Here is a 25438-nt window from a genome sequence, read left to right as displayed (position 1 = left end):
CTAAAACTAAAAACAAACTAAAAACTACTTCCAAAAATATTCAGCTTTGATATTAATGAGTTTTTTGGGGTTCATTGAGAACATGGTTGTTGTTCAATAATAAAATTAATCCTCAAAAATACAACTTGCCTAATAATTCTGCACTCCCTGTATTAGAATTTTCATTCAAAAAATTTTTTTATTTATTTTTTTATTGTTTATTTATAACAGGGAAGAGGCCCACATGGACCAACATGGTACAGAGTAAGACATGTAATCAGACATCATCACAGAGACAAAACATGGCACAGAATGGCACATCAAACTGTACAACATCTCCGGTTACAGGGGACATAATGGGGGGTACAAACATTGTCATCTGTCAAACCACAGTATCCCTCGCGCACCTGATATCACCCCAAACAGTCATCTAAGCAGTGTGTACAGTGACAATAGGAATCCTTCATCGCCGAGGACACATGTGTGCCAAATATGTGGCAAAGTGAGATGTCGGTATCCCACGGCCAGGTCCCGTCTTTTTCTTTTAACCTGAGAAGCCTCCCAGTTGTGGAGGCAAAAACAAGAGGTGGGCCAGGAGAGACCTGCCACCGAAAGAGACTAGAAGGAATAGTAGAAATTAAATCCAGGAGAAAGAGAAAAAATGACCAGAAAGTGTGTGTGTGTGTGGGGGGGGGGGGGGGTTGGAGGGTTCGGTTGTGGGGTTGTGTTCCCACGAGCATGGATTATCGGGGCCTGACCCTCAGATGAGTATGTAAATATGTTTCACAGTTGCCAGGTGTTGGAAAATGCTTCCTGCCTGTTTTGCGCTGTGAGGATAAGGTCCTCCATTCGTTTTATTTCCTCCACTTTTGAGATCCAAAAAGCAACTGTTGGTGGAAATGAGGCTTCCCAGAGCAGCGGAATGCAGACTTTGGCCGAATCCAACAGGTGTCTAACCATGGATTTTTTGTATACCCTCTCAGGGATGTCGGATGCATGTAGGAGGAAGAAAGCTGGGTCGTCTGGGATGGTACGTTACGTAAATTTCTGAACGACCTCCCGTACGGTTTTCCAGAAGTGGGTGAGGATTGGGCAGGTCCAGAAAATATGCACTAATGTTCACTTGTCTGCCCGGCAGCGCCAACAAAGGTCCGACGCCGTCGGAAAGAACTTGCGAACCACCACTGGCATCCTGTACTAACGTGACAAAAGCTTATAACTGGTCTCTTGGGTTTTGGCGCAGATGGAGGACTTGTGGGTGAAACTAAGGATGCGCTGTCTTTTGGGCGCATCAAAGTGACAGTGTAGTTTTGTTTCCCATTTAAGTAATCCCGGGGGTATAAAGTCTGCCTGTGGTGTGTTTAAAAGGTTGTAGGTCAGGGAAAGCATATGTGGTATGGCACCTGAAGTGTTACAAAGTTCCTCCAGTGTCGTGAGAGGTTGGTCGTTACTGGCTGGGGGCTGTAAGGAATGGAGGAAGTGGCCCAGTTGAAGCGACCTCATGAAGTCCAAGCGAAACGGGCCCATGGGGTCGGAGAGCTCTGCAATTGTCTTCCAACGCCCTCCAGAACTAAAGTGGGAAGCTTGGTACAGGCCAGTGTCGCCTAGCCTCCGGAAGACCGCATCACCTATACCCGGCGTGAACTGGGGGTTTCCCAGTATGGGATACAGGGGTGAGTTGGGGGAGGAAATTAGAGGCTGGGAAACGAGTCGGGTGCAAACTCGTGCTGTGTTGCCTATCAACGGGTGGTGCTTGGTTTCTGCCGGTAGGGTCATGTAGCACCAGGGAGCCCTGCTGAGGGGGACCATGCTCTGATCCTATTCCAGCTGTTTCCAGAGCTTGGTCCCGCGGTGGCGACACCAATCCACGAGTCTACTCAGGTGTACCGCCTGGTGATAAGCAGGGCTGGACTGGGACAAAAATTTGGCCCTGGACTTCATCCAGACTGGCCCACTTTGACAGGTCTCTCTCATGGCGGCCGGACAAATCCTGCACCCCCCCCCGGCCACCAAAGCCCCCTCTCCCCCTTCACTAGCCACTAGCCGTTCTACTTTATTAGATTAGAATGGCTGGTACTGGTATTCTTATAGGCAGTACCAGTGGGGAAGCTAGACATTATTTCACCCGGGGCAAGGAATCAGTTAGGTGCTCCCCTTATGGGACAAGATTAGGCAGAAGTGAGAAACTCCCAGGCCATAGCTGTTGAGTCAGCTGTCTGTCCCCTCCCCCATGCTCCTCTGTCGTCCCCCCTGCTCCTCTGGTCCTCCTCCTGCTTCTCTGTTCCCCCCAGCCGAGCGCTGCGGAAAGGGAGAGGAGGTGAGCGCTACGGGAAGGGAGAGACAGAGGAATGGAGGGGGGCGGCGGTCCGCTGTCACTGAAGCAGGCCCACTGAGCCATCGGCCCACCGTGAAACTCCCTGTAGTCCCAATGGCCAGTCCATCCCTGGTGATAAGCACGAATGTCCGGCAAGGCAAGACCCCCATGGTGTTTGGGTACCACTAAAAGTTTATGGGGAAGCCGGGGGCTCTTCTTGGCCCATTCAAACTTTTTATTTTAAGAACATTTATTCAATTTTCTAATCATTAGTGGGGTCAAATTGACATTAATTTTCAACTTCGGTGGCAAGAAAATTAGAAGGAGTGGGATGGAAATGTTTGTGATTTTCATTCGGGAACGTCTATTCGTTCCAAAACTGAATGATAAAAGCAAAAAAAAACTTTAGAACGGCATGTAATAAGTCATAAAATCTTCTAAGAAGTTTCGTACCAATGTAAATTCCAAAATCTACCGGTTTATGGCCGGTGCATTGCCATGAAATGCGATTTGCCATGAAATGTGATGGTCCGCCTCCATCACATCCCATTGGCTCACTCATGTCATGTGACATATACACACGTCATCAGTCTCAGCTAGGCTATTATAGGGAGAGGATCTCCGGCAGTGCACCGGCTTAATGCTCTGAATTCTAGCTGACTGCCCCTTTAAAAGGTAAAGCTAAAGTAAATGCAAAGCCCCCCTTCGTTCTCCCCCCTCTTCCCTCCTCCTCCTCCTTCTCCTCCTCCTCTCCTTGTCTGCAGCCGGAAGGAGTATGTGATGTGAATTCATAGAGAAAACCTTTGGAAGATCCCTGAAAATTACAGCAAAAAACAAAGAAAATCCACCGGCCAAACCAACCCAAAAAGCCGCTCGGAGGACTTTTAAGCACAAAATTCGACTTTGCCGTGGACCAAACAGGGAACAAAAGAAGGGCCCGGACTGGTCAAACTTCACTCCAGGTCAGTGGGAAAAGTTTGGGCTGTTGTGTGCTCAGAATGACAAACACAGATTTTGTAAAAATGCGAAGGATGGGAGCCGCACAGAATGCGCTTATTAGACCAAAAACGAGACTTCTAAAGGCGATTATAGACAGAAATGTAAAGATTATCTTTTTTAGCATTTTGCTTTACAACTTTTCAGACTTGCTTGTATGATCAGGGATTGCATTGGGATAAAAACTCATCCTGCGATAAAATACAATCGGCTGTTCGATATTTTGTTACATGTTTAGGGATGGAAGTTTCTTTGCGCGATGTCGTAAAAATACTAATGGTTACTTTTCTGTTGTTTAGGGGATGTATTACTATGGTTATTGTAGCTTGTTCTGAAGTTTTATCTGTTTTGCAAACTTTGTTTTGCTTTTAATATGATTTTTTTTATATATTTTTTGATTGATTGCATAAACAGAGGCTGTAATTGATTAAAATACTAGCAGTGATTGCACCATAATTATCCTACAAACAGGATGTCAAACAACTACTAATATCCTCGTTCATCTGTAACCGTTCTCGTATTTGTAAAGAATTGAGCAATCTGCCACTCTGTTCACATGTGCTGTAAAAATAAGTGCACTTATTCCCAGTTATCAGCTATTGTAGGCTAAAGAAGGCGCACCGGATTCTGTCTGCGTGGAAGTGTAGCTCCCAAACCGCGAAAGTGGCGTGTTTAGGGAAAAACGCTGTACACGTGTGCGCAGGTAAACGCCAATGTGGAAACCCTCGCACGAGTACAGCCTTTCACTTTTATTGCCGGCTGTACGTGGGACTTACGGATCCCCGGGCGAGAAGGAAAAGTACCGGGGATTTCATTCTAAATAATTTGTAAGCTGGTAAATGTCCCTGTGCACGAGGCCCTAGGCTGCGCGTTTCACAAATGATCAGAAAAACGCATGAAAAAAAAAAGACAAGCGGTATTGAGGGTTCCCCCTACGCTCTGGTGTGCATGGGGTCTTGCAGAAGTTACTTACCACTTAAGCCCCGAACCATTTGGCTGGCCAAAGACCAGGCCAATTTTTTGCGATTCGCGCACTGCATCGCTTTAACTGACAATTGCGCGGTCGTGCGACGTGGCTCTCAAACAAAATTGGCATCCTTTTTTTCCCACAAATAGAGCTTTCTTTTGGTGGTATTTGATCACCTCTGCAGTTTTTATTTTTTGCGCTATAAACAAAAATAGAGCGACAATTTTGAAAAAAATTCTATATTTTTTACTTTTTCCTATAATAAATATCCCCCAAAAATATATATATATATATATATATATATATAAAAAAAATGTTTTCCTCATTTTAGGCCGATACGTAGAAAGGAGGGAAGAGAAGAAAAAAGGCGCACCAGCCTAGTGTGTTACCGTAGACAATTTAATGAATAAAAATTTAATAAAAACTACTCACAAAGGAAGCAACGCCATATTCGATTTCGCGATATATCACGAATATATAGCCGAATATTCGAGAAATATTCGCTAAATTCGAATATTCGTGATATTTTATCGAAATGAAATGTTTGCGAAATTTCGCTATTGCTAATGCGAAAATAATTGCGAAATTTCGACAACTGCGGTAGGAGCACTCTGATTGGCTCAGAATATTCGTGATATTTTATAGAAATTTTGCAAAATGCGAATGCGATATTTACTGCGGAATTTCGACTACTGCTGTAGGAGCACTCTGATTGGCTCAGAATATTCGTGATATTTTATCGAAATTTCGCAAAATGCGAATGCGATATTTATTGCGGAATTTCGACTACTGCTGTAGGAGCACTCTGATTGGCTCAGAATATTCGTGATATTTTATCGAAATTTCGCAAAATGCGAATGCGGAATTTCGACTACTGCTGTAGGAGCACTCTGATTGGCTCTGATGCAGAAGAAGGGCGAAGAAAATAATCGCGCGATATTCCGATTGCCGAATAATCGCATTGCGATTTTTCGGCAAGATAAAATGATCGCTTCAGCTACTCGGCCCAAGGTCTCTAATCATACCAGCAATGCTTTTAGACGTCGATGGAGATCTCTAGGATGTGATCTGTTCTAAAAATAAAATTGAAAAAATTTGAATATTCGGAATAGCGAATATTCACCGCGAAATTCGAAATATATCGCGAATACTCGAATATGCCATATTCGAGCCGAATATTCGCAATACGAATATTCGTGAGCAACACTAGTCGACAACACTGTAGTGGATACCCCTCGAACCACACTCCAAATAAGGGGAATGAAGGTGTGTCACTGCCGGCTGACGCATTTCGAGGCTACAGAGACCTCTTCATCAGAGCCCAGAAATTGTCTACGGTAACACACTAGGCTGGTGCGCCTTTTTTCTTCTCTTCCCTCCTTTCTGCTACTATATTCCCCATCCACGAAGGGCAGCAAGGCCACTGTTACCGCTTTTGGCATTTTTTCCATGGAACATTGATCATTGGACAATCCACTCGTGCGCAGGAGTTTTTGTTTTCTGTGTCTAAAGTAGGCCGATACGTATTCTTCTACATATTTATGGTAAAAAAAATTGCAATAAGCGTATATTGATTGCTTTGCGCAAAAGTTATAGCATCTACAAAATAAGGGATAGTTTTATGCCATTTTTATTAATATTTATTTTTTACTAGTAATGGCGGCGATCTGCGATTTTTATCTTGACTGTGACATTATGGCAGACACATCGGACACTTTTGACACCATTTTGGGACCATTGTCATTTTTACAGCGAACAGTGCTATAAAAATGCACTGCTTACTGTAAAACATACACTGGCAGTGAAGGGGTTAACCTGTAGGAGGCGCTGAAGGGGTTAAGTGTGTACTAGGGAGTGATTCTAACTGTTAGGGGGCGTGACTACGAGTGACACATCACTGATCGCTGCTCCCGATGGGAGGGAGCATTCGATCAGTGATATGTCACTAGGAAGAACGGGGAGATGTGTTTACATTGACATCCCCCTGTTCTTCAGCTCTGTGACACGATCGGGGGACACTGGCGGACATCGAGTCCACGGGTCCTGCGGGCACGGTCACAGAGCTCGCGACGGCAAATTAAAGGGGACGTACCTGTACGCCCATTTGCCCTGGCGTGCCATTCTGTTGGCGTAAATGATCGTGTGGCGGTCCTTAAGCAGTTAACTGGAAGTCCTGACACAAAATGCCTCTTCCAAGAACTTAAAGTGGTTCAAAAGTCAGAAGTTTTTTTTTTAACTTAATGCATTCTATGCATTCAAATAAAAAGTATTTTGTGTGCAGCAGCCTCCCCTCAGCACCCATAATACTTACCTGAGCCCCATCTCTCTCCAGCGATGTCCACAAGTTCTTTGGCCATCCAGGACTCTCCTACTGATTGAATGAGACACAGCAGGAGCACCATTGGCTCCCGCTGTCAATCAAACTCAGTGAGCCAATCAGGAGATAGAGGGGGTAGGGCCAAAATGGGGTTCTGTGTCTGAAAGGACACAGGTAGCTGTAAGTCGGCTCAGGTGCCCCCATAGCAAGCTGCTTGCTGTGGGGGCACGCGACAGGAGGGAGGGGCCAGAAGAGTCAAAGAGGGACCGCAGAAGAGGAGGATCTGGGCTGCTCAGTGCAAAACTACTACACAGAGCAGGTGACTAAGGCATGTTTGTTATTTTTATAGGAAAGAAAACAAAAGTTTACATTTACAATCCCTTTAAAGCGGAACTAAAGGCTTACTAAAACCTACTTCCTCTCTAAGGCCTCGTTCAGACTTGCGTTTGGGGGCTGGCAAAAATGAACAGTTGTGCCACATTTTTGCCTCCCTCCAATCCCCCCCTTAAAGTGTTACTAAACCCACAACAGTAAAATCAGTCTGTATATGCAGTAAAGCATGCTTGTTATACTCACTGTGGAACATAAGGGGTTAATCTTCTGCATTGTGTATAAAGGCTGTTTGATCCTGTCTTCTCTGATCCTCCCCTTCTTCCACTGTCCCCAAACCATCTCCTGATAGAACAGAGACTTGGGGGCAAGCTGTACATGCTCAGTTTGATTTGTATTGCTAGAGAGGCCAATCAGCACTGTCCAGACAGAGGGTCAGGGGTCAGTCGGACATTCGGAAGAGAACAAAAACTCCTCCTACAAGCTTTAACCAGACACTGATAGAAGTCTCAAGATTGTTTCAGGGTGGAGAGAGGGGGAAGGGACCAGTAAATTTATTACTTACTGGCCTTTTCCTTTCCTGAATAAACACAGTGCATGATCTGTACCTATCGCTCCTGTGCCAATTTATTCTCTTACGATTCCAGGGGGGGCAATTCCCCCCCCTTGCCCTATGGAGCGGACGCCCATGCTTCCCATTCATGCACTGTCCAGTGCAGCTGAGGCTTCAGAGAAAGGGCCTGGGGAAACTCTGCCCTCAATCTTTTTTTCTGTTTAGACTCCTGATATTTCACCAATGTCTCCCAGCAGGGCAGTTAAAAAGATGTAAAAAATAAATCACACGTGCATTGCTCTCTGAAGAGTAGTCAGCATTTGAATCACTTTTCAGAAAACACAGGCATGTTGACTGCCCTGTCCAGTAGGCTGGGATTTCTAACAGCAGTCCTGGGTGACGGCCTACATCTTCTGTCTAGAAATGTTTCCTTAAAGGAGAGCCTGTCAGAATGGCTGGTGAATGGAAGTGTTGGCAGCTCCTGCGTATCTTTGGGTGAATCTGGTACATCTGATAAAGCCAGCCTTGAGTTAAACCAATAATTCCAAGCTTGCAGAATGCGTTTTAGAATCAGCTGCGCTGCGCCATCCAATTGGACAGACGATCGCCTGGGACCTGTCATGTGCCCCAGGCGATCTCCTACAGGGAGGGGCTGCAGAAAGGCGATTAGACTATTCGCCTTAGCAGCCCCTCGGCAGAAGGAGGAAGTGGGACAGGAAGTCCCACTCCTCCTGAAGCCCCCACTCCCCCCCCCCCAAAAAAAATGACATGCCAAATGTGGTATGTAAGGGGGCGAGGAGTGGATTAAGCGGAAGTTCCACTTTTGGGTGGAACTCCGCTTTAAGGTTTCGTATAACCACTTCAGCTCTGGGAGATTTCTCCCCATTCATGAACAGGCCATTTTTTTGTTATTTGGCACTGCGCTACTTTAACTGGTAATTGAGCGGTCATGCATCATTGTATCACACAAATAGAGATTTATTTTGGTGGTATTTGATCACCTGGCTATGAAGGGGTTAACATCTAGAACAATCGAGGCATTCAATGTGTGCCTAACAAGTATTCATTTGTGTAATGTGTACTGCTTTTTACTAAATGTCTTTTTGTTTCTTATCCCTGCCTTGCAGGGATACTAAACAGAGAGATTGTTCCCTCTGTACAGAGCCCTGTGTTGACTGCACAGAGCTGATCAATAGGTCCCGGCCGTGAATAATTGGTGGGGACCTGCTGTCAGACTCTTGCTGTGTACTATCACAACCGGTGTCGTGGAGGGGGAGGGGAGGAACAAAGTTGCCCTAAACCAGGGAGCAGGCAGCGATGTGACATACAGATAGGTTGTGGGCGGGTGGTCTGCAAGCGATTAACCATTTGCCGACCTGCTGCCGTTGTTATAATGGCAGTGACACATTCCCGCAAATTGCTGTAGGTAGGTGTACGACGGCTCCTCTAAGGAGTTATAGCAGGCACGAGCGCACATGCTGTACCACAGGGGACCCAATGCGTGTGGCCGGATGTCTGACCATCCATAGCCAATGTAAACAAACAGATCCCCGTTCTGCCAGGGATCTAGAGAGAGATCTGCTGTTCCTCCAGTCATCCCAGCCCCCATACAGTTAGAAACACTCCCAGGGAACACATTTAACCCCTTGATTACCACTAATGTTAACCCCATCCCTGCCAGTGACATTTATACTGTACTCAGTGGCTATTTTTAGCTCTGATTGCTGTATAAATGTCACTGGTCCCAAAAAAGTGTCAAAAGTGTCCGATCTGTCCGCCGCAATGTCACAGTCCCACTAACAATCGCAGATCACTGCCATTACTAGTAAAAAAATTGCCATAAATATATTCCCTATTGCGCAAACCAATCAATATATGCTTATTGCGATTTGTTTTACCAAATATGTAGAAGAATATATAATGGCCTAAACTGATGGAGAAATTCATTTTTTGTTTTAATTGGGGGATATTTATTATGTAAAAAATATAAAAAACAAAACAAAATTGTCGCTCTTTTTTTATTTATAGCACAAAGAATAAAAACCGCAGAGGGGATCAAACATCACCAAAGGAAAATTCTATTTGTGGGGAAAAAAGGATGTCAATTTTGTTTGGGTACAACGTCGCACGACTGAGCAATTAAAGCGACGCAGTGCCGAATTGCCAAAAATGGCCTGGTCTTTAAGGGGGAAAATCTTCTGGTCTGTAAGTGGATAAGGAAAGGTAGGGGCTAAAGGTTAGGCTGGCTATACAAATTCCTCCATCCACAAGAACAAGGCAGATGGAGAAATCCCACCCCTCCAGCCACCAACATTGTATTCTATCGAGGGCACATTATCAGAGTGCACTGATCAGTGTCTGCAGCTGATTGGCTGCAACTGCTAGTCCTTTGAAAAATTTCTGTCATGACCCTTTGACAGAATAATTTGACTTTGAGGCTGGGTTTACATATGTGCGGCTGCAGTTTGCAGTCCAGAGTCCGGTGCGTTTCTGTTTACCGGTTTTTACCTAAATTCGCACCTGAACTGGACCCAGGACTGCCCAGGACCCTTTTCAAAACCGCACTGCGGACGCCCGGCTTCATTGAGAGCCAGTCACATTCTCATGTTATGCAATCTGGATGTGGTTTAAAACGCATCCAATTTGCATATATGTGACCCAGCCTTATTGAGCGTAGGAGGCCGCACACTGATTGGTCCACCAGGGGTTTCAATCAGTGTATGACCAGCTTTTGTTTTGGATCATGTGTATGAAGCGTTAGGCCTCCATGCAGGGTGTTAAAAACAAGGCGTTTAGAGGTATTTTTCTTTTCTGCCCCTCTATGTTAGCTTGTGTCCATGGGTGTTTACGGAGTTTAGAGGCAGTGGCATATAGAGGCAGGAAAAAAATCTAGGGCCAGCGCATTTAATGTTTGCTGCAAAAAACAAACAAAAGAAAAACGCCCAATGCACCTAAGCACGTGGGAATTCATCATTCAAATGGCCAGAATAAACTGATATTTTGGCCAGTAGAAAGAATGCCCAATCGCTTGACCTGCCTATGCATGTTTGCAAAATGCTGCTTTTGACGTGTTTTTAATGTTGCTTTTTACTCTTCTGGAGCATAAGAGTCCAGGGGAGCATGGGGCCTAAAGGATGCAAGGAATGAAAGGGTTGAAGTCAGAGTCAGTTTAATAGTGTATGTAAACCCTAAATAATTGTTTCAGTATGGGTGACATCATCCATTCCCCTATACAGTTTTCTTAAGCAAATCATTGCTTATCTGTTGCAAAGTTTCTTACCTGGAGATCCTGCCAGCAATAGTGCTTCCTGTTGCAGGCTGACAACGCTAAGCCACTGCCTCACAATTAGCAGCAGCATTGTCAGTCCAGCGGGGCAGGGAGCAGTCCAGCGGGGCAGAGAACACTCCAGGGGGTCATGGAGCAGTTCAGCAGAGAAGCGAGCAGTGCAGGGGCAGAGAACAGTCCAAGGGGGCAGGAATCTGTTTAGGGGGGGAAAGGAGCAGTTCAAGGGGGCAGAGAGCAGTACAAACAGGACAGTGAGCAGTCCTGTGGGGCAGAGAGCAGTCCAAGGGGGAAAGGAAGCAGCCCGGCAGGGCAGGGAGCAGCCCAAGGGGGCAGGGAGCAGTCCAGGGAGGCAGGGAGCAGTCCCATGGGGCAGGGAGCAGTCCCATGGGGAAGGAAGCAGTCCAGCGAGGCAGGAAGCAGTCCAGCAAGGCAGGGAGCAGTCCCATGGGGCAGGAAGCAGTCCAGCAAGGCAGGAAGCAGTCCCATGGGGAAGGAAGCAGTCCAGCGAGGCAGGAAGCAGTCCAGCAAGGCAGGGAGCAGTCCCATGGGGCAGGAAGCAGTCCAGCAAGGCAGGGAGCAGTCCCATGGGGCAGGAAGCAGTCCAGCAAGGCAGGAAGCAGTCCCATGGGGAAGGAAGCAGTCCAGCGAGGCAGGAAGCAGTCCAGCAAGGCAGGGAGCAGTCCCATGGGGCAGGAAGCAGTCCAGCAAGGCAGGGAGCAGTCGAGCAAGACAAGAAGCTGTCCAGTGAGGTAGGAAGCAGACAAGGGGGCAGGGAGCAGTTCCTGCAGGGCAGGGAGCAGTCCAGCGGGGCAGGGAGCAGTCCAAGGGGGCAGGGAGCAGTCCAAGGGGGCAGGGAGCAGTCCAAGGGGGCAGGGAGCAGTCAAGGGGGGCAGAGAGCAGTCCAGGGGGGCAGGGAGCTGACACAAGAAGATGTACAGCTGCAGAATCTCAACAGTTGTGTGTCGCCTTCTGGCTATTCCGTGTGTTATGCGTATGGGAATCATAGGAATCATTTAAAACTATTGATTTAAAAATATTGTACAAGCTTTGCCTATATGAATTTCAGCTGTTATCCTGAAGTTCCAATTGAAGAGAAAGTTATCACAATGCTGATCTCGGTAGACCAAATGCAAGTACCGCCCCCTAAATGCTATAGTTTTCTAAATATGAATAATATAACTATCATTGTTCTTCATAATAGTACTACTCTGAATTTAAAAGATAACTTTATAAAAAAGCAAACATATTTTAAGTTGTAATAAAATCTGAATGTGCATTTTTTCGTAAATCACTATTCTGGAAGCCAGAGACAAAAATCAAAGGACAAGTTTTCAAAGGTTGCTCATTTCCCTATTCAGAGTCCCAACAGGTCGCACATTGGCGGCACCAGTTGCTGGCACATCGGTGGGCTTATTATATTCTTATACCAGCTTTAGCGATGATTCCCCGGCAAAGTTTGGGGAACATTTTGTGCTGTTCCCATAGGACCCAGCACCGACCGTCCAGGCCTCACCGGGTCCACAGTTCCCCAGAGAGGACGAGGCCGCAGCGTAGTGCTGACACATTAACTTGGTGCAGCCACCACAACGATCTTGCACTGTAATTTGAGTGAGTGGAAATTGTGTCCCCTCTGCCAGCTGCTTAGGTCAGGCATTTTAACAAGGCCACAAGTATGAAGTGGTGAAGATAGAGGGTCTCGTGTATCGTCTATCTTATCCAGAGACGTCCCGGCTACAATTTACCCAGACCGATCGCTTAACAAGTCACAGTGGGTCAGGGATTAGCTCTTTAAGTTTTCAGTGAAAGACAATTTGTGTGTCCTTACTTCCTGTCCCTCTTACGTTGAATTTTTTTTTTTTACAGTAACTCTGAAAGTATGTATATATATATATATATATATATATATATAACAAATATAGCAACTATTTATAGCGGTGTTCCACCCAAAAAAGCCAGCAGCTACACATACCGCAGCTCCTGCGCATGCGCTCCTCTCTCCTATTGGCCCGGCGGCCGGGGGAGGAGGAGGGAGCCCCGCGGTGACGTCACGACTCCGCGGCAGGGACTCTCGGAAGTGGGAAAGGATACCTGTCAATTGTGGCACCGGAAAGGGGGAGGAATAAGATGAGCGGAAGTTCCACTTTTGGGTGGAACTCCACTGTAAGTGAATATTTAATAACTAAAAAAATAATTATTTATGTATAAAAGTTTCTGAATTTGGCTCTATCAGCCTCTTGTATGTCCTTGTTCTGTGTGAGATGCACTAGAAGATTTAGATACACTAACAAATTGAAGCTGAACTCCATCTAACACTTAATCAGTTACAGCAAACCGCTTTAAAAAACAAATGCAGACAATATATCTAAGAATTGGTAAGCTGCAATATAATAAATGCTTGCTTTTGGGTTTATTACTGCTTTAATGGCCCTGTAATCTATTTTTCACGAGGCCACTGACCTGGAACAAGTATGCAGTTGAGTGAAGTCAGAACTTCTTCTTGACATATCTGTATTGAATACAGATGGTCAACATGACAGCCAGCAAACATGCATTTTCAGAAGAAGAGGTCAGCAATGGCAGCCTCTGAATTTCTTGACATGTTTTCTTTAAATCTTTAAAGGGGTTGTAAAGGAATGTTTTCCCTCTAAATAGCTTCCTTTACCTTAGTGCCGTCCTCCTTCACTTACCTCATCCTTCCATTTTGCTTTTAAATGTCCTTATTTCTTCTGAGAAATCTTCACTTCCTGTTCTTCTGTGTGTAACTACACGCAGTAATGCGAGGCTTTCTCCCTGGTGTGGAGAAAGCCTCTTGAGGGGGGAGGGGGCGAGCAGGAGTGTCAGGACGCCCACTAACACACAGCTCTGCAACGTAGAGAGTTTCCTGACCCTCCTGCTCGCCTCCTCCCCCCTCAAGAGGCTTTCTCCACACCAGGGAGAAAGCCTTGCATTACTGTGTGTAGTTACAGACAGAAGAACAGGAAGTGAGGATTTCTCAAAAGAAATAAGGACATTTAAAAGCAAAATGGAAGGATGAGGTAAGTGAAGGAGGACTGCACTAAGGTAAAGGAAGCTATTTAGGGGAAAAAATGTTTTTCCTTTACAACCCCTTTAACTGTCCCTCATTTGAAGGGACTGTCCCTCTTTAGAAAACCAAATCGAGCTGTCCTTCATTCCTCCTCGAATGTCTATCTGTTGTAGAGATCTGTATAAATAAATGCATTTTTCTTTTTTTGTTTAGAAGCTTTTTTATTAGGTGCAAAATGGTGGTACAAAAACAGATTGACATACTTATAGATTAGAAGAAGGTACAATACGTCCAATTACAGATATGTACTGTCAATACAATCAACGTGTCAAGCTAAGAATTTTCAAACTTTTCATGTGCTTGTAAGGAGGTAGAAATTGTTGGGAAATCACAAATTTTCCAGGAGTCACTAAAGCAGGAATATAGAGGAAATGTTCAATGGGGACCCTGTTTTGGTGACGGTTGTCTAAAGCCTTGTACACACGTACGGGTTTACCGCCGGGAAACCCGAGGGGAAAATCGAGAACCTGCTTGGTAACTTTTTCCCCCTACACACGACCGGGTTTCCCGACAGGAAAACTGCCATGAGAGCTTTGGTCAGGAATCTCGGCCTTGTGTATGCTCCATCGCAGTGTTTCCCATAGGAAAACTGTCGGGTTAAAAACCGCCGGGAGTCCTGGCAGGAAAAAAGAGTGCTGGTTCTCTTTTTTTTTTTTCGGCAGATTTCCTGCCGGGAAAACTGCGATAGCGCATACACACGGCCGGGATTCCCAGCCAAAAACTCTCATGGCAGTTTTCTCGATGGGAAACACGTACGTGTGTTTGAGGCTTAAAGCGGAGGTTCACCCTAAAAACATGTATATAACATTACATTCTGCATACTTCCAACATTTACAGTATGCTGTTTGTTTTTGTTTTTTGTTGTACATACCGTATTATTGCTATTTTCCACCCGGCTTCCGGGTGCTTACTCCCGCGGGAGTAGGCGTTTCTATGTAGAGACGCAGTGTCATGTGGGACTTCGCCCAGATGATTGACGTCTTGAGAAAAACTTCCCCCCAGCGGATAAGGCGCGTCATGAGTTTCCGAAAGTAGCTGAACTGCGAGTCGGCTCTATACGGCGCTATACAGCGCCTGCGCACCGACTAGGAGCCGCGTAGAGCTGACTGCGCAGGCGCCGTATAGAGCCGACTCGCAGTTCGGCTACTTTCGGAGACTCGTGATGCGCCTTATCCGCCGGTGGGAAGTTTTTCTCAAGACGTCAATCATCTGGGCGAAGTCCCACATGACACTACGCCTCTTCATAGGAACGCCTTCTCCCGCGGGAGTGTTTACCCGGAAGCCGGGTGGAAAATAGCAATAATACGGCATGTACAGCAAAAAAAACTAAAACAAACAGCATACTGTAAATGTTGGAGGTACCGTATTTTCCGGCGTATAAGACGACTTTTTGGATGCAAAAAAATGCATCCAAAGTCAGGGGTCGTCTTATACGCCGGGTACGGTCTCCGTGCAGCTGCAATCGTCATAATTTCAAAGCTGCGCGCCGTCTTCTCAGCGCGTCCTCGCTGTCCTGTGATAGGCGGAACAGAAATCTTCCCAGCAGCGTCTCTGTTCTGTTTTCCGCCTATCACGGATGCCTTCTCATCCTCGGACGAGATGAGAAGGCATCCGTGATTGGCGGAACATAGAACAGAGGCGCTACTGGGAAAATTTGTGTTCTGCCAATCACAGGACACGCTGAGAAGACGGCGCGCGGCTTTGAAATCATGGACGCTTGCAGCAGACGGAGACTGTCACCGGCCTGCAAAACGTGAGTGATGGCACAGTGGGGGGGAAAGTGGGGACATGTAATGTGATGGCACTGTGGGGGAATGCAATGTGATGGCACTGTGGGGGCATGCAATGTGATGGCACTGTGGGGGCATGCAATGTGATGGCACTGTGGGGGAAAGTAATGTGATGGCACTGTGGGGGAATTTAATGTGATGGCACTGTGGTGGCATTTAATGTGATGGCACTGTGGGGGTATATAATGTGATGGCACTGTGGGGGCAAGTAATGGCACAGTGGGGGCATGTAATGGCACAGTGGGGGCATGTAATGGCACAGTGGGGGCATGTAATGGCACAGTGGGGGCATGTAATGGCACAGTGGGGCTTGGAAAAAAAGGGGGTAGTCTTATACAGTGAGTATATCCCAAAACCAAAATTGTTCCTGGAAAATTAGGGGGTCGTCTTATACGCCGGAAAATACGGTATGCAGAATGTAATATTATATACATGTTTTTAGGGTGAACCTCTGCTTTAAGAGGTATGTGTCCTTATTAAAAGTAAGCAGCTACAGTGTTTGTCTTCTAAAAGAAAAAGTGGGACTTTGCAATTTATTACAATTTATCTGATCACTCTTCATAACATTATGGAGTATATGCAAATTGCCATCATAAAAACTGGGGCAGTAGACTTTGTAAATTAATATTCATGTCATTCTCAACATTTTTGGCTACGACTGTACATGTTAGATTTTGGAGAGACCAAAGATTACTTTTTGGGGTAAAGACAGCAAAGGTAAGTTTGGTCCAAGCCTGGGTTGTTTCAGTGTATGACCCCCAGAAGTGCTCCTCGAGTCTTTGTCAGCAGTGATCTCCACATAAATGGAATAGCGTTGGTCCCTACAATACATTTCAGTAGGGCTGTGCAGAAACAGTGGAATTCTTCCTCGGTGAAATGCATGGAAGATGATTTTGTTCTGGCTGGGTCAATGTGTTATATAAGAGCGTTGGCTTGTGAATGTGAGGTCATCTTGTGTTTTCATCCAAAATATTCTAGCACAGCTCCTTCCAACACACTGCAGGCACATTCTGCACATTATTTCAGGCTTAATCGACTTAATATTATTGAGCTCTGTAAAAAGGGTTGCTCCATTCAATCTGGATTCTTGTATCGATTGACCGGCAGGAGATCCCAGATTTGTTCCTATCACAGTGAAGTCCCATTGCTACAGTTGCATAGTGGAATACACCTAAGGTCAAGGGTGGGTGAAGGTGCAAACGGATCTGTCATTTCATGTTAACAGCTGTAAATACAAATAAAGAAGAACACCAGTTAAACGCCATTTGTATGGCAGATGACCATAACATAAGTACGGCCATTTACACCTTTGCATGCATTAACACAAGCGTTTTATTACACTGAGGCCAGTCTTGGATTAAACGCAGTGGAGGCCCCTGGGCAGTTGAAACCACCTCTCTAGTGGGATAACTAGAGAGAGTGAGAGCTATGTGGCCTGGCATTCCTCCGTTCCATTTTGCTGTGTAAAACTGAAATCCTCTGCATGGGCAACTGAGGTGTTGAACTTTAAAGGGGTTGTAAAGGTTTGTTTTTTATTTTCTAAATAGGTTCCTTTAACCACTTAAAGTGGAGTTCCACCCATTTTTTTTATGTTTGTCTGTGCTGCATGCTCTAATCTCATAGTGTTCAGAATAGACAATTTTTATTTAATTTGTTGCTTGTAAATACCTTTATTTTGTAGTCCTTCATTACTTCCTCCTCCTTATTTGCCTAGGCTATTTGCAAGGGTTTCTGGGATAGGCATCATGTTTCCCAGTAGTCCTTGCAAACTTGACTGAAACCTATTACATTGCTTGTGCACTGAGCATGTGCGAGATATGCAAAGCTGAAATCCAGGAAGTCATACAGTCTGGCTTCATGATGCCCACACTTAAGATGGCCACGGTCTATTTCTAGATTATAAACTATCTAAATGCTGTAACAACCTAACAAAACGGACCTTAGTTTACAGACTAACTTTACTAGAATACATTAAGCTTGTGTATTACAGGGGTATTTATATTTAAAAAGTGAAATTGTGGGTGGAACTCCCCTTTAAGACCCGGACCTTTAGGCAGCCCACGGCTGGGCACTTAAAGAGGACGTACATGTACGTGCTTGTGCCCAGCCGTACCATTCTGCCGACGTAAATGTGCAAGAGGCGGTCCTTAAGTGGTTAAGCTAGTGCATTGTTGGTTCACTTACCTTCAATTTCCCTTCTAAATGTTTTTTTTCTTTGTCTGAATTTTTCACTTCCTGTTTCTCCTCGGTAAGCTTGCCCCCATCATCCAAGCCATTCTGGCTGGGGGTTAGGGCCCTTTCACACGGGCGGATCAGTAATGATCCGCCTCCGTGTGTCCGCAAAAGCTCAGCGGGGATCCTCCGTATAATCCCCGCTGAGCTGGCAGCTGACAGGGCGGTCCCCCCACACTGTGCAGGGACCGCCCTGTCTTTCCACCGCTCTCCCCTATGGGGGATCGGATGAACACGGACCGTATGTCCGTGTTCATCCAATCCGATCCGGCAGACGGAAGAAAAATAGGATTTTCTTCCTTCCGCAAATGCGGATCTTTGCGGAGGCAGACAATTATGGGGTGTCAGCGGATGGTCATCCGCTGACACCCGTAATCACATAGGGACCCATGTATGTCCCGTTTTCATCCGCAAACAGACGGATGAAAATGCGGACATACGGTCCGTACATGTGAAAGGGCCCTTAATCAGCGTGCTCGCCCCCTCCCTTGGGACTACAGCATCTTCCCCCCAGTGATGTAGTCCCAAGGGAGGGGGCGAGCACACTGACTAACCCCCAGCCAGAACGGCTGGGATGATGGGGTTAAGCTTACTGAGGAGAAACAGGAGGGGAGAAATTCAGACAAAGAAAAAAAGATTTAGGGAAAACGAGGGAAAAGGTAAGTGAACCAACAATGCACTAGCTTAAAGGAACCTATTTAGAAAATAAAAAAACAAACCTTTACAACCCCTTTAATTTAATTTCATTTTCAAAAACAATCATCCGGAAAGACTTTAACCATAGTTCCTAACTGAGATGGATGCATCTACCACATGAACTAAACATCCTGCATATGACAGGAGGGATTTCCCTTCATTTTGTAGGGATTTCTTCTCATTTTCTGTTGCAACTTCAGTGCAAGAAGTGAAGTGAAATCTCCCCAAGCGGATACAAACAGCAAAAAAATAAAAAATACACATTAATTTGAATTGCATACCAAAAAGAAAAGTTTTATTTTTACTTACATTTTAACTCTTTTATGTGATCACTCCTCCTTTTCTGCATGTTTTTACTAAGCCAGCCTGTGTCACTCTACAATAAATAAAGTACTTTTTTTTAAGCCATTTAAATACTCTAAGCAAGACAAAAATCAAATGATGAGATAATAAAGGTACAATGTAACATTTAGAAAAAAAAATCTGGAATTTCAGTTTGTATTTGAATAACCAAAACAAATGAAAAAAGATGCTCATCAGTTTATTAGGCTCCATTCACACTTGTGCAACGTAGAAATCGTTCCATTTTGATTGCAACTGTCCGGTGCAACTTGATGGGACTTTGACGCAACCTTGATGCGATATTGGATGTGACCTTAGATGAGTGCGACTTGTGCAGTATTTGTTTAGTTTCATTCGGGATGCTTCATTTGCTAACTAATTCCACATTTTCAGAATGATTGGAATTTAAATCTGTTGAAAATTGATCCACCAATTTGAATTCTCTGTAAAAAATAGCTGGTTGTTATGGAGCGGGCCGGGAAGCTGGCCGCCGTGTCCTTACCAACCAATGACTCATCAGCTGTCAGCGAGTTTCCCCACTGACAGCGGAATGAAAAAATAAATAAAAATAATGCCAGGAATGAAAAAAAAAATGAAAAATAAAAAGGCGTGAGGCCCCCCAATGCATACCAGGCCCTTATCCGAGCATGCAGCCTGGCAAGTCAGGAAGGGGGGGGCAAGCAAGCGCCACCCCCTGAACCATACCAGGCCACTTTCCCTCAACATGTGGGGGGTGCTTTGGGGCAAGGGGGCTCTGCCCCCCCAAAGCACCTTGTTAATGGGGACAAGGGCATCCTCCAATAAGCCCCCAGCTCGCAAACCCCCACAACCATTGCCCAGGGTTGTGGGGGTCTGCGGGCAGAGGGCTTATTGGAATCTGGAAGTCCCTTTTAACAAGGGAATGAGTATAGTACCCCTACCCATTCACCAAAAAAAGTGTAAAAAATTAAAAAATAAATGTCCCTAAAAGTAGACCCATCATCAATCATGACAGACCTAAAAAAAGAAAAAAAAAAACGCCCCCGATGAAGGCTCTCGCCGTGTGACAGCTCTTAAATACCTAAAGGGGATAAGTCTGGTTATAAATTGATGAGCTGCTTGATATGTCTTTTCTGTGTCTTCGATTGAACTGAAAGATTCTGGACCCTTATGTATGACACTATCTTTAGTGGGGATGCAGTGACCTTCGGGTAAGCTTTCCTGACTCTCACTGACTGTGAAACTTTGGGGTAATGGATTGGTCATTTTGGTGTGTGGTGCTTAGATGTAGTGTAGTTCCGTTTTATTGACTTCCACCAAAACGGGCCATATGTGTCTGTGATTGTATTGTACTTTATGGGGATATTGGATTGTGAATTCCTCCACAGCCAAAGCACTCTGTGTTCTTGTAGAGTAGTGTCCAAGGAATAAAATAATAAAGGACACGTAGATTCTTCAAACTTTTTGGAAAGAATTTATTAAGCTGTGTGCTCTGGCTTTTGTTTTCTGCCTGTCCAGACCCTGGGGGCTGTTGTGTAGGGGGAGGGAGAGAGGTGATTGAAGACATATGTCAGTTTATGTACTGGTTCAATGAGCGAGCTCAGGAATGATGGCAGCTACAACACGTGCTTTACGTTACGTTAGAATCAATCTGAATGCTGGGCTGAAATTAAAAACTTTCTGCTATGTTTGATTACACTATTCCTGGATTATGCTGACCTTCTAACCCATTCTACATTTCTTAAACATGGCCAAAATCTGTTATTATAAAACAGCTGAACTATTCACAGAGGTGTCCACAAACAACATTTTTGTTAAGGAGAAACTCTTGCTCTCTCTGTACACATTACTGAGATTCACCCTCCCTATTTGTCCCGTTTACCGTTGGCACCAAGAGTGAAATTGAAAGAAAATCCCACTTTTTGGCTTGTCACCAGAACAGGAATAGAGGGGAAATCTTCCAATGGGGGCACTAGTTCTGGTGACAACCAGGGATTCCCTTACTTTGGATGGATTGTCTATAACTTCCAGCTTTGGCTGTGGGACAGGAAGTGAAGAGAAATCTCCCCATTGGGATACAGATGGCTAAAAAAAAAAACTCACTGGGGTTATAACCCTCCTTTACTCTATTAAAAACAAAAATAAATGTGCTTTTAGGGCCAGATTCAGAGAGAATTACGTTAATCCATGGCGGCGTAACGTATGTGATTTACGTTACACCGCCGCAAGTTTACAGCGTAAGTGCCTGAATCACAAAGCTCTTACCTGTAAACTTGCGGCGGTGTAACGTAAATCCACTCGGCACAAGCCCGCCTAATTCAAATGGGGCGGGCACCATTTAAATTAGGCCCGTTCCCGCGCCGAACGTAGTGCGCATGCTCCATCGGGAAAATAACCCGACGTGCATTGCGCTAAATGACGTCGCACGGACATCATTTGTTTAGACGTTAACGTAAATGGCGTCCAGCGCCATTCACGGACGACTTACGCAAACGACGTGATTTTTTAAATTTCGACGCGGGAACGACGGCCATACTTAACATTGCTTAGAACACCTAGGAGGCAGCCCTAACTTTACGACGCGCATCGCTACGGAAACAAGGTAAATTTAGATCGACGGGCATCGCGGACGTTCGTGAATCGCCGTAACTAGTCATTTGCATATTCTACGCCGACCGCAATGGCCTCGCCACCTAGCGGCCGGCCTAGAATTGCATCCTAAGATCCGACGGTGTAAGTCAATTACACCTGTCGGATCTTAGGGCTATCTATGCGTAACTGATTCTATGAATCAGCCGCATAGTTAGAACGGGCGGATCACAGAGATACGACGGCGTATCAGGAGATACGCCGTCGTATCTCTTTTTTGAATCTGGCCCTTAGTTCTTCTTTAAAGTGGTAGTATGAAAATACTTACTTTAGAACCGCCAATAGGGCTTCCATCAACCGCCAATAGGCCGAACGCAAACAACGTAAAGAAAATGCGCCGGACGTACGTTTGTGGATCGCCGTAACTAGCTAATTTGCATACTCAACGCGGAATTCGACGGAAACGCCACCTAGCGGCCGCCGAAAAATTGCAGCTTAGATCCAACGGCGTATTAAGACGTACGCCTGTCGGATCTAGCCGAGATGCCGTCGTATCTTGTTTTGAGGATACAAAACAAAGATACGACGTGCAAAATTTGAAATTACGCGGCGTATCAAGAGATACGCCAGCGTAATACCTTTGTGGATCTGCCCCATAGTGTATATGGAAAACCAGGCTGAATGCCTTGTGTTTGCTAAGCATAGAAGCAAGGTTGTTACACCAAATTAGTTTTGAGTATTTGATCAAAGACTTTGCTGTTAAAAAGGGTTTTATGTTTAAAGTGAAAAATGATTAACATCAAGGTGAGAATTTTTTAAAAAGGAGAGTTTTGAGTACATTTTTTATTCTTGTTAAAAATCAAAATGCAATTTTGTGAGCATCAAAGTGAGAATTGTTAAGTAGAGTGAAAACTCTTGATCATATTTTTCTTGCCATTTCTAAATCACTGTTCTAAAGATTACCTATTCCAAAGAAGTAATTTCCCTCGCCATTTCTAAATAAAAGGCCACAGCTTTGAAGACATGGAATGTTAAGCCCCCTGTCCAGGCTATTTTTCTGTTTTCAGCACTGTGATACTTTGAGAATTACTCGGTCATGAAACACTGTACACAAATGAAATTTCTATCTATGTATGTACCACAGCAGGGTTTTTAGGTTTGCTATATAAAGGAAACACGACCAAAAAGTTAAAAGACACCTGTTTCCCTAATTTCTGCTATAAAATTTTGCAAATAAAAAAACAAAGGTTCAAGACAAAATGTATCCTGCTACATTTCTTTGGTAAAAAAAAAAAATGTAGATTTTTTTAGATAGTGTGTGTGTGTGTGTGTGTGTGTGTGTGTGTGTGTGTGAAAGTTTAAAGCCCCGTACACGTGATCGGAATTTCTGATGAAAAAAGTCAGACGGACGTGTGTATGCCCCATCGAAAATTCTGATGAATTCCATCGGAGTTTAGATAGAGAACATGTTGGGCCAGATTCAGGTAGACTTATCAGTAGATACGCCGTCGTAAGTCCGAATCCGCGCCGTCGCAACTTTAAGCGTATGCTCAAACTGAGATACGCTTAAATGTTGCTAAGATACGGCTGGCGTAAGTCTCCTACGCCGTCGTATCTTAACTGCATATTTACGCTGGCCGCTAGGGGCGTGTACGCTGATTTACCCCTAGAATATGTAAATCAGCTAGATACGCCTATTCACGAACGTACACCCGGGCGTCGCAGTAAAGATACGCTGTTTACGTAAGGGGTTTTCAGCCGTAAAGATAAACTACCAAAAAGATGGCGCAGCCAATGTTAAGTATGGACGTCGGAACCGTGTCAAATTTAAAAAAAATTACGTCGTTTGCGTAACTTGTCCGTGAATGGGGTTGGCCGTAATTTACGTTTACGTCAAAGGCATTGGCGATTTGCCAACGTCATTTGGAGCATGCGCACTGGGATACGTCCACGGATGGCGCATTACGTGGGGTCACACTTAATATACATAAAACACGCCCACAGCTTCAACATTTGAATTAGGCGGGCTCACGCCGGCCCTAATACGCTACGCTGCCGTAACTTCGGCGGCAAAATCTTTGAGAATACCATACTCGCCTCTCAAAGTTACGGCGGCGTAGCGTATAGGAGATACGCTACGCCCGCCTAAAGGTATGTGAATCTAGCCCGTTCTCTTTTACTCCGATGGCATTCCGTCGGAATTCTGATGTGGTTTTGGTCGGACAAAGGTCCGATCTTGTGTACGGGGCTATAGAGTCTATAAACTATATTTGAAATCCCTAAAATGAAAGGACAGTGAAAACATGCCAAAATGGCCAATTTTTTTAAACTATACACTGCAAGGTATTTAGTAAGAGGCATGTTCAGTTTTTTTTAAAGATGCTAATCTAATTTCTTGACTACCCATCACATTTGTGGAAAGCAGACTCTCCAACGTATTTAGAGGCATGTTGAGTCTTTTGACATTGTTTGCCACAAGTTTTCGAAAAATATAAATTATTTCAGTTGTCAATCAATAAAACTCTGCATGGGCATACTTGGAATTGCACCCCAAGAATATATTCTGCTATTTCTTCTGAGCAAAGGGATACCACATATGTGAGACTTTTTCACAGCATAGCCACATAAAGGGGCCCAAAATCCAAGGAGCACCTTCAAGCTTTCAAGGAACATAAATTACGCATTTAGGCCGCGATTCAGATACATTGTACTGTATTCAGAAAGGACTTGCTCCCAAAGTTACGTCAGCGTATCGTAAATGGGCTGGCGTAAGCCCGCGTAATTCAAATTAGCAAGGCAGTGGGCGTGTTGTATTGTAATGAAGCGTGACCCCATGTAAATGCATGTCCGATCGAACGGCGCCTGTTCCGACATTTCCGACGTCCATACCTTAAAGTGGGGGTTCACCCAAAAATATTAACATTACATTCAGCCGAGTTGTCCTAATGACAATGGGCTGTTTTTTTTTTTTTCCCCGTACATACCGTATTTCACCGCCGCTTCCGGGTATGTCTTCTGCGGGACTGGGCGTTCCTATCTGATTGACAGGCTTTCGACCGTCGCATACAGCGCATCACAAGTTGCCGAAAGAAGCTGAATGTCCGTGCGGCTCTATATGGCGCCTGCGCACCGACGTTCGGCTTCTTTCGGCAACTCGTGATGCATAGTATGCGACGGTCGGAAGCCTGTCAATCGGATAGGAACGCCCAGTCCCGCAGAAGACATACCCGGAAGCGGCGGTGAAATACGGTATGTACGGAAAAAAAAAACCAGCCGATTGTCATTAGGACAACTCGGCTGAATGTAATGTTAAAAATGTATTTTTTGAGTGAACCTCCACTTTAACATGACTTACCCCTGCTTTATGAGGGGTAAACTTACGCTGGACATACGCCATACGTAAACGGCGTAGCTAAATTCGATGGGCGCAAGTACGTTCGTGAATCGGCGTATCTAGGTCATTTGCATATTCGACGCGTAAATCTACGGAAGCGCCCCTTGCGGCCAGCGTAAATATGCACCCAAGATACGACAGGCGTAAGGAGACTTACGTCAGTCGTATCTTGCAAAATTCAGGCGTATCTCAGTTCTTGAATAAGCGCATAGATACGACGGCGCGCATTTGGACTTACGACGGCGTATCTGGAGATACACCTTCGTAAGTCCTTTCTGAATCCGGGCCAGAATTTCCTAACTACCTATCACATTTTGACCAGAATATATACACTTGTGGTGTTTGCCTGCTGCCGTTCAGTAGGATATCCGATGCTTGGCGACATAGTACATCTGGCTGTTTTAGCACAGACTGCTTCATCCTTTAAATCAGGGGTGGCTGTTAATGAACCGCTGCTTTCCTCGGGTCCTCTTTCTGCTTTATCAGTCATACTCAGAATTTGAAAGGCCTCCTCACTAGTGTACATTGTTTTGGACATTTTTGGTAGTGACTTTAGTGGTACCTTTTATATGTTTTGCAGAGTTGCTCG

At 45.1% G+C, this 25438-nt stretch overlaps 1 protein-coding gene across 2 annotated transcripts in view; it reads left to right on the top strand.

Annotated features, from left to right (window-relative positions):
• The first annotated feature begins 2902 nt into the window (after window positions 1-2902).
• LOC120914093 (discoidin domain-containing receptor 2-like) overlaps window positions 2903-25438 on the top strand; it is a 197087-nt gene continuing 174551 nt past the window's right edge. For both annotated transcript variants that reach the window (XM_040324573.1, XM_040324572.1), the window contains exon 1: window positions 2903-3255. The gene's annotated coding sequence lies outside the window, so the exon portion shown is untranslated. The remainder of the gene's footprint in view (window positions 3256-25438) is intronic.

The sequence above is a fragment of the Rana temporaria genome, chromosome 9 (assembly GCF_905171775.1).
Source record: "Rana temporaria chromosome 9, aRanTem1.1, whole genome shotgun sequence".
Taxonomy (NCBI): domain Eukaryota; kingdom Metazoa; phylum Chordata; class Amphibia; order Anura; family Ranidae; genus Rana; species Rana temporaria.
This window is presented reverse-complemented; position numbering and strand designations above follow the sequence as displayed.